At 36.3% G+C, this 8,339-nt stretch overlaps 1 long non-coding RNA gene across 1 annotated transcript; it reads right to left on the bottom strand.

Annotated features, from left to right (window-relative positions):
* Window positions 1-3,354: 3,354 nt before the first annotated feature.
* LOC144055380 (uncharacterized) lies at window positions 3,355-5,102 on the bottom strand. Its single transcript, XR_013294855.1, has 2 exons — window positions 4,976-5,102; window positions 3,355-3,911 (listed from the first exon to the last, which is right to left on the bottom strand). It is a non-coding gene; the product is annotated as an uncharacterized LOC144055380 (long non-coding RNA).
* Between the last annotated feature and the right edge of the window lie 3,237 nt (window positions 5,103-8,339).

Here is an 8,339-nt window from a genome sequence, read left to right on the forward strand (position 1 = left end):
GTAGAGAATGCGCTTCAGAATATTAGGAAGTGGTTCAATGCTAATCGTTTTTAAGTATTAGCAAATTTAAATGTATGCTTTTTAGTTATAGTAATATAGTTGATGTTAGAACACATTAAATCAAAGGTATCCCAAACCATAGCTGCAATAAATAAGGTCAAAGAATCACTTTGTCACCCTCTTAAAATAATTGCCTGTCATGTTTTTTGCAACAACAAAAAAAATCCTCTAAATTATCCCATCATGATGCAAATGGTTACATTTTTTGTGTTTCCTGAAAAAAATCTGAAATAAGGACTTTGATTTTAAGAAGGCGTCGACTTAATAAGTACTTTGCTTTTGTTGTATAACTATAAATAAGGCCTGTCTTGAGCTGTTTGTTCATATCGCGTGTAACTGTATATTCCTTATACAGACCATGTTTTTCATCATTATTCACCTATGTGATATAACCATGCGAAGGAAAAAAATCACAACTGTTCCCCCATAAAATCTCTTTTGTCTACACCTACAGCTTGAAAGTCTGGCGGCAAAACCACATGTTGATGCCGCAAAAGCGCTAGTTAGCGCTACTCACCATGCTGACAAGCGCAAGAAGATTAGGGGTCATGTCACTTCCAGATTATTGCGGGCTTTTACATTCATAAACCTGTGCTGGCTCTAATTTAACTGCACCTTATGGGACCTTAAAACATGACTGGAATGAGAGAAACAGATGTGGGTCTCTGTTAATGGGGAAATAGCAGCATTGAGATGGCCCCATAGTCACTTTAATAAAGCCACACACAAAAAAAAAGAAAAAAGCTGTAGACAGCAAAAAAAAAGGGCCAGACAGGCTCTCTCTCCTCACTCAGTCCTGTCCTTGTCTCGTTTCTTTCTGTGGTGGAAATGTATCCCAGCATTTGTCATTTGTCACTTCCAATGATCTTCTTGTCTCTTTCTGTTGTGGAGCTGCTCTGTTTCTGGGCAAGCCTGCATGCTGTGCCATCACTTGAGACACGCCAAGCATTCAGCATCCAAGGATGTTGGCCTGACACTAGCCCATGAGCCAAGTACGTTCTAGTTTTTACTCCGGTCAAATGGCAAAGTAGTAACAAGTTTAACACCTTTAAACTGTGAAATCGAAAGATTTGCAGTGATCTGACTTGCCGGATGTTCTCAGAGTTATAGCACCTCGTCCTGTGGGAAAAAAGGGAGGAATGAAAAGAGATTATGTGCTCCTGCTGCTCTCCTCTCTCTAGTGGAGGGACAGCTTTGACTACAGGATGGCGATGAATTTTAAACTGACCTGAACTCAAGTGAGAGTTGGGAGGATGTATAGTAGGCCTATCAAATATTTATGTGACTACATACCTGTAAAAACTTTTTTTTTTTACTCGTGAATTCAATAATTTGGGTATTCTTCCCATGATAATCACAAGGATTACAGTAATAACAATGTCGATCCATTTTCTCTAGCACAAAGGAGCAACTGTTAGCATTGAGTGTTTGTATGACATGTTCAATTCAAAGTCATTCAACACATTAAAAATGACAAGGAGAACTGTTTCTCAGCACAATGCAGTTACCCGATTAGCTAATTGTTAGCCTAGCTTCTTCTATTTCTTCTTCTACTACAACTACTTTCGTCTTTGTATTTTCTGGCAGTCTGGATATCCTGAGAGGTCGCTCAAGATTGTCAGTGGAAATATTGTGTGGGCTCTCGCATTAAAAAAAACAATCAATTGATACGTTAAACGTTGCGAGCACGTGGCTTTATATAGCCTATAAAACAACACAACTTTTGGGCAATCAACTTGGGAGTTTGTTTCCTTCAGATTCCAAATACATTTTAGACATTATATTATATTATAGTTTGATTATATTCTAGATAGATTATATTCTTCCAGTATTCAGCAAAAACTATTTGTGAATATTGTAAAAGGATTTATTCTATATCATGAAATAAAGTATATTATCCATGAACTGCATCACCCACCATGTAAAATTAAACTTGTGATTTCCCCCATCATACACACACATTCAGGAACATAAAGCTATGTTGGGGGCACAGTAAGGCCTCTAAGTGGGTGCCGTACCATATGGCAGGGACAGGGAGGCATCACATGCTCATCGGGCCTCCAAGCCCGACTGCCAGACTGGCCTGTTAATTGGGCGACGAGATCAGAGGCAATATTACAAGCCAATTAAAACGATCGGGACAGATTGCCAAGTGATGAGCTCCACTGCGTAATTGAGAGTGTGAAGTGTGTTTCACCTCTGTCTGACTATGACTGTCTGTGTGTTTCCCTCGGTCCAACTGAATAAGTCATGAGACTGCAGAGGACCAAAACTAGTTAGCACATTAATGATGTCACTTAAGGCCCCTTCATTAGTCTTAGAGCAGGATTTGAGTGATTTGGGTTAGAGAATTTGCTGCACTGCCTCAATTTTAGCAACATGGTAGAACCAACTTGCTTGATTTGTGTTTGTTGATGCGTGTGTGCGCAAGCGAGCAAGAAAGACAGGGCGAGACCGATCCATACGACAGCTACTTTAATTTGTTCTGGGAATATTGTTGTACTGGTGCAGTCCACTGGGCAGCACCTGCATGCCAAGTTTGCTTAATCATGCAAAAAGAACTGAAAAAATGCATTACAGATGTCAGACTGTGTCCCAATAGAGACACAGATTTGACAAACACCTTGAGCCCTGATAGTAATTTTTGTAGCATTCAGGTGGATCTTGCTCTGCCTTGATATGTGGGATATTAAAAATGCAAACAGTGCTTAACCTTTTTAAGTAAGGGTGCACTCACACTAGGCCATTTGAATCGTGCCCAACCATGCAAGTTTCCGTCCCATTTAGGTGTGGCATCACTTCATTATACAATGCTGTGATGCCACTTTGCTGACTCTCAGGACTAGTTTTATGTAGTCATATCTTGAAATACAGCGTATGGTGGTGGTTATCATTACAGGGCTAAGAAAAATAGCATTACATCTGATTGAAGATCTTGGCACGTGAGGTACGGAATTTAGACCCAAACGCTGATAAGACATAGAAGACAAAAATACGAAATAACAGAGAGGCCTGGATTTAGATGACCTCGAAGAAAACGTGATGGAGAAACCTTGACAAAGAATCTGAGCTGAAAGCAGAGAAACATCGACGTACTAACAAAAGTGTCGCTCAGTAACTCCATCTAGAACCATGCTCGATTCTATTTGATAGAATAAAGGCCTATTATATGGCAAAATAAGCGTGACGAATACAGCACTTAAATACAGTACCTAAATGTGACAAATGAAGGACCATAGCAACTGCATAGTAACTGACAAAATCATCACACAATGAACCCAAAACACACAAATCTTGACAGGCGATACAAAAATATTTTAATTATCATTTGTCAAAGAAAAAGCAAACTCACTTAAATATTATGAAAGAGAGATCTGCGGATCTCAATGGGATTTTCCTGGTTAAAAAATGTAGTGAAAAGAGGAGCCTGGGGGTTGTCCCTTGGCGCTGTCGTGGCCTGGGGGGCCCTGAGGTGTTGTACTTGTCCTGGCCGGGGTCGTTGGCTTCCCTCTTTGGTGGAGGTTTTCATGCATGCCAGATCCACCACACTAGCATCTATCGAAATTCAAACACAATCTGCTTCCTCCCCTGGTCGTTTAATCGGTGGAGGCTGATGTCTGTGGATCTCACTCTGCTTCATCTATCCTTCCTTCCTTTCCTCAGTCTCTCCTTTGGTCTCTTGAGGTCTCCCTAATTTGTTGGAATTTAGATGTTTCTGGGGTTGCTGAAAAACTCTGGTTGGTAACCCGGTGGGTAGTAGGTAATGTCTGGTCGGTGCTGGATTTCACTTTCCTTTCTTTTCTTTGATCCTTCCTCTGGTCTCCTGATAACCTCACAACTCTAGCTGGATTCTGAAGTATTTGGTTTAGGGGAACGTTATGGGATTTTTAATAGGTTTTAGGTGAACTAATGAGTACACACACACACACACACACACTCACACGCACATGCACATCCTCACCCACATACAAAATAAAAAATAAAAATAAAAATAAAAAAAGAGCAATGATGATGATGTCAAATCGGTAAAATTACCGAATGAACAATACTGAGCTCTTAAGAAAAAAAAAAGAAAATAATTTTAAATGTTTTTGCGTAAGACATTCAGAGTATTTGTTCATGTAAATATATTGGGGTATTTTTTTTTTTCATTTTGAATTATTGAAGTAAACAATTGATTAGAAAAAGAAGGGGGATAAGAGCGTGTGCTCAAAAATGCTGATCAAAAAGATGTTGAAGATGTCCTCATAACATTAGATGTAAAAATAATTAACATATAACACATGCTGTTCAAATTTGGCGGGCAAAAAACATGTTGATAAAAGAACCTTTTTAAGTGATTAATCGTAATTAATCAAAATTCTAAGATGTGATTACTCTGATTTTAATAAATAATCGTTTAAGAGCTCTAATTAAAATGAAAACGCAAAAGTTAAAGAGTTCAGTTGTTCTAATCCAGTGAGCATTCCTTTTATAAGGGTTAGGTCCTACTAATTTATACAATAGTATAGTGATAGAAAACAAAAACATTTTCCTACTCAGATGTACTACATGCAAGAAAACAAAAAGTGCAGATTTGGATCTGTAGGTGAATGAGACCAAGTTTTCTCTGCCACCTGCCAGCTCTCTGATTGTTACTTCTACCAAATAAACATGTCAGATATTTACAAGGCAATCTTGAAAAAACACCGTTATTTATAGACTAACTGGGACTTCTTTTTTTTTTAAAGAACAAATCCATGTTCAATTTTGACCCAAAATATGTGTTGCAATAATTTCACATTTCAAAGCACATTGAATAGAAGCTTTAGACATAAAACACAAACACACACATACAAAATCCATATGTTTTCTAAAGCTCACACTAATGCATTCTGTTTGAATTCCAACAAAAATCTTGTAATGGCGCACTAACCAAATGTAAGCAATCCCTCTCTCTTTGCTCTCATGTGGGCCGCTCGGTATTGTGAGAATTGTGGCCTGCCACAACTGCAGATGGTTGAGGTTTCCCTCGTAAAAACAGTATTCTGTGCTCTATTCAATCATGCCTGTTATGAGTTACAGCCAAAAGCCTGACTCCTTTACATCAAACACTTCTTTAATTAGCCCCCGACTCCCTGGAACATACAGATCTAAACTTCATACCTGATGTAATTATGAGTAGCAAAATCTACAAGTGTCACACGGGCTCCAAGATTACCCAGATGAAATCATCACACATGGCAAAGCTCCATCGCCGCAATGTATAGAAAACTAAACATAATGACAACATTTCATTCATTGGAATCAAATAGTTGTGTAGGTCAAGCTCTGTCAAAACATTACATAGCTTGTGGTTCTGTGACATCCAAGAACCTACATTGTGTAAAAAGGCAAAATCCATCAAACACAAGACAGATATACCAGAAATGGGGACCAAAATACAGTTTTCCGAAACTAAAGAGGCATTAAGGCTTTTTAATATCAATGTAATGACGTGTGTGTGATGGGACAGAGAGTGTAATGACACGTGTTCACAATCCAAGGGCACTGGAGCTCATCAAAGCTCTTTGTGATTATGTTATGACGGATACGCCACTAAGGACAGAACTTTCGCTAGTGCTTTATGTAGCCTTCAACAGTAATCTTATGCTCTATTAAACTATCAAACTGAAATCTTTGTTGTGTTTTTATCTGATATGGTCGAAACATATAATGCCGTAGCAACAATTCACCACTGTTTAAGCTCTTCTAACTTGCAAAGAGGTGCAAAGGAAAGAATCTTATGCATTATCTGGCAAAGTAGGGAAGTCTGTGTACCTCCCTCACACAATGCTGTATGGTGGCACTCTACTTAAGTATTCAATTGATTGCCCTAAAGGTCATACAATTTGGAAACAGCGGCAAATTTTCAAGAAAAAAAAAATTGCCACACGAAAAGTTCCTTTGTAATCATGCATGAGAAATCAGAAAATTCAGCAAGAACGTGCTCCAAGACTCTCTTTGTATTGACCTTTGTATGATGTACTTACAAATGTGCTTTTATTCAGTTTGCAACTTGTTTTTTGTTAAAATGATTAAAAATATATATATATATTAGTGAATGTGTGGTATTTTAGTTAGTATATATATATACATATATATATATACATATATATATATACGTATATATATATATACATATATATATATACATATATATATACATATACATATATATATATATATATATATATATATATATATATATATACATATATACATATGTATATATATATACATATATATATATATATGTATACATATATACATATATATATACGTATATGTATATATGTGTATATGATATATTTGTATGATGTACTTACAAATGTGCTTTTATTCAGTTTGCAACTTGTTTTTTGTTAAAATGATAAAAAATATATATATATATTAGTGAATGTGTGGTATTTTAGTTAGTATATATATATACATATATATATATATACATATATATATATATACATATATATATATACGTATATATATATATACATATATATATATACATATATATATACATATATATATACATATATATATATATATACATATATACATATGTATATATATATACATATATATATATATATGTATACATATATACATATATATATACGTATATGTATATATGTGTATATATATACATATGTATATATATATATATATATATATATATATATATATATATATATATATATATATATATATATATATATATATATATATATATACAGACGCTCCCCACCTTACGAACGAGTTACGTTCCGGACGATCGTTCGTAAGGTGAATTTGTTCGTAAGTTGCTTCAGTGCTATATTTTGTATTATAATTTATGTTTAAAGCCTATATAAGTATATTGAAGGTTTATATAAGTATGTTTAAGGCTTGTACAAGTAACCTGCATTGGTTTGTACTGAAAAAAACTTAATAAAATGGAGAGAATACGTACAGTACTGTACTGTACTACGTATGTTAGAGAGAGAGAGCGAGACACACACACACACAGTATGTACATGCACGTAATAAGATAAATAAAATGAAGTTTAACTTACTTTTGGAAGATGTACTCGATGCTTAAGGAGATGATGGAGGAGGAGGAAGAGGAGGATTTTATATCATGAGAGATTCTTCGTCGTCTCACAGCGCCAATCATCGGTATTAGCGGCGGAAATAAGCACTACGCGCAATACAAAATCTAACTTACAGCATTTCTTTCCAAACATTTTTCGACATACTGTACGCGCAGAAATGTTCGTATGTACCGTTGTTCGCAACTCGAATGTTCGTAAGTAGGGGAGCGTCTGTATATATATATATATATATTGTATACATAGGGTGGGGGTGGGGGTTGCTGTTGGCCGCACTACCGATCGGGTTTAAAGGGAATGAGAGGATCCACTTTGATTGACGGCGAATCAAGTCAACTATGTTTATGCCCATAATTGTGCAAACCAAAAGTACGCTAGCTCGTGGATATCTGTGATATTACCAAAACTCTATCTAACCTGCCTCTGTGTAGAGTGATGCTGCTCACCATGCTGGACTTGTGCCCGTCATGAAAATAGAGCCTGAAGACTGACTTAGACATGCTTTATTGTCATTTAATGAACATACTCAGTACACATACAGTATTAAACTCAATTTTGCTACCTTAGCTAACAGTATTAATAAATAAAAATGATACTGTAAAGTAGTGCTAAATAATTCCCTCTTTGTCCCTCCTTAAGAATTAATTCAGTATCTCGTGGCTGTGATCAACCAGCTTCTTATATTTTCCATCTAATTTTGGAATTGGTGCATGTGAGGCTTTTATAGGCACTGTGGAGACTTGGTCTTAGGGCTCTGAGCCATTTCAAATAGCAGCTAATATGAGATGCGGCTGTTTGTTTTTAAGAGGAGGGAGTGACATTTAGTGGCTCGCCAAGGGGCCAATGGAGAAAACATGAAAGTGAAAGTTTCATTTTTAAAGAGAAGATGCCAGCCTAAGGTTTCATTACTGGCAGGTTGTCCTACCATGTGCACCCTCCCAAACCACATACTGTACACACACATCCACACACACACACACGTACGCATGCAAGCTTTATCTTCCAAAAGTAACGACCATTTAGAGTTTTCAATCCGAACATCCTGCAAGGTGCATCCTCATCACATTAAAGCACACTTCTCTTTAAATGGGTCATAACTTTAAAAGGAGTTGACATGAACTTCCCTTTACAAAACAGTTACAACTTTCACAAGCGTTTTTATGAGCTTTA

This window comes from Vanacampus margaritifer, chromosome 7 (genome assembly GCF_051991255.1).
Source record: "Vanacampus margaritifer isolate UIUO_Vmar chromosome 7, RoL_Vmar_1.0, whole genome shotgun sequence".
Classification (NCBI taxonomy): domain Eukaryota; kingdom Metazoa; phylum Chordata; class Actinopteri; order Syngnathiformes; family Syngnathidae; genus Vanacampus; species Vanacampus margaritifer.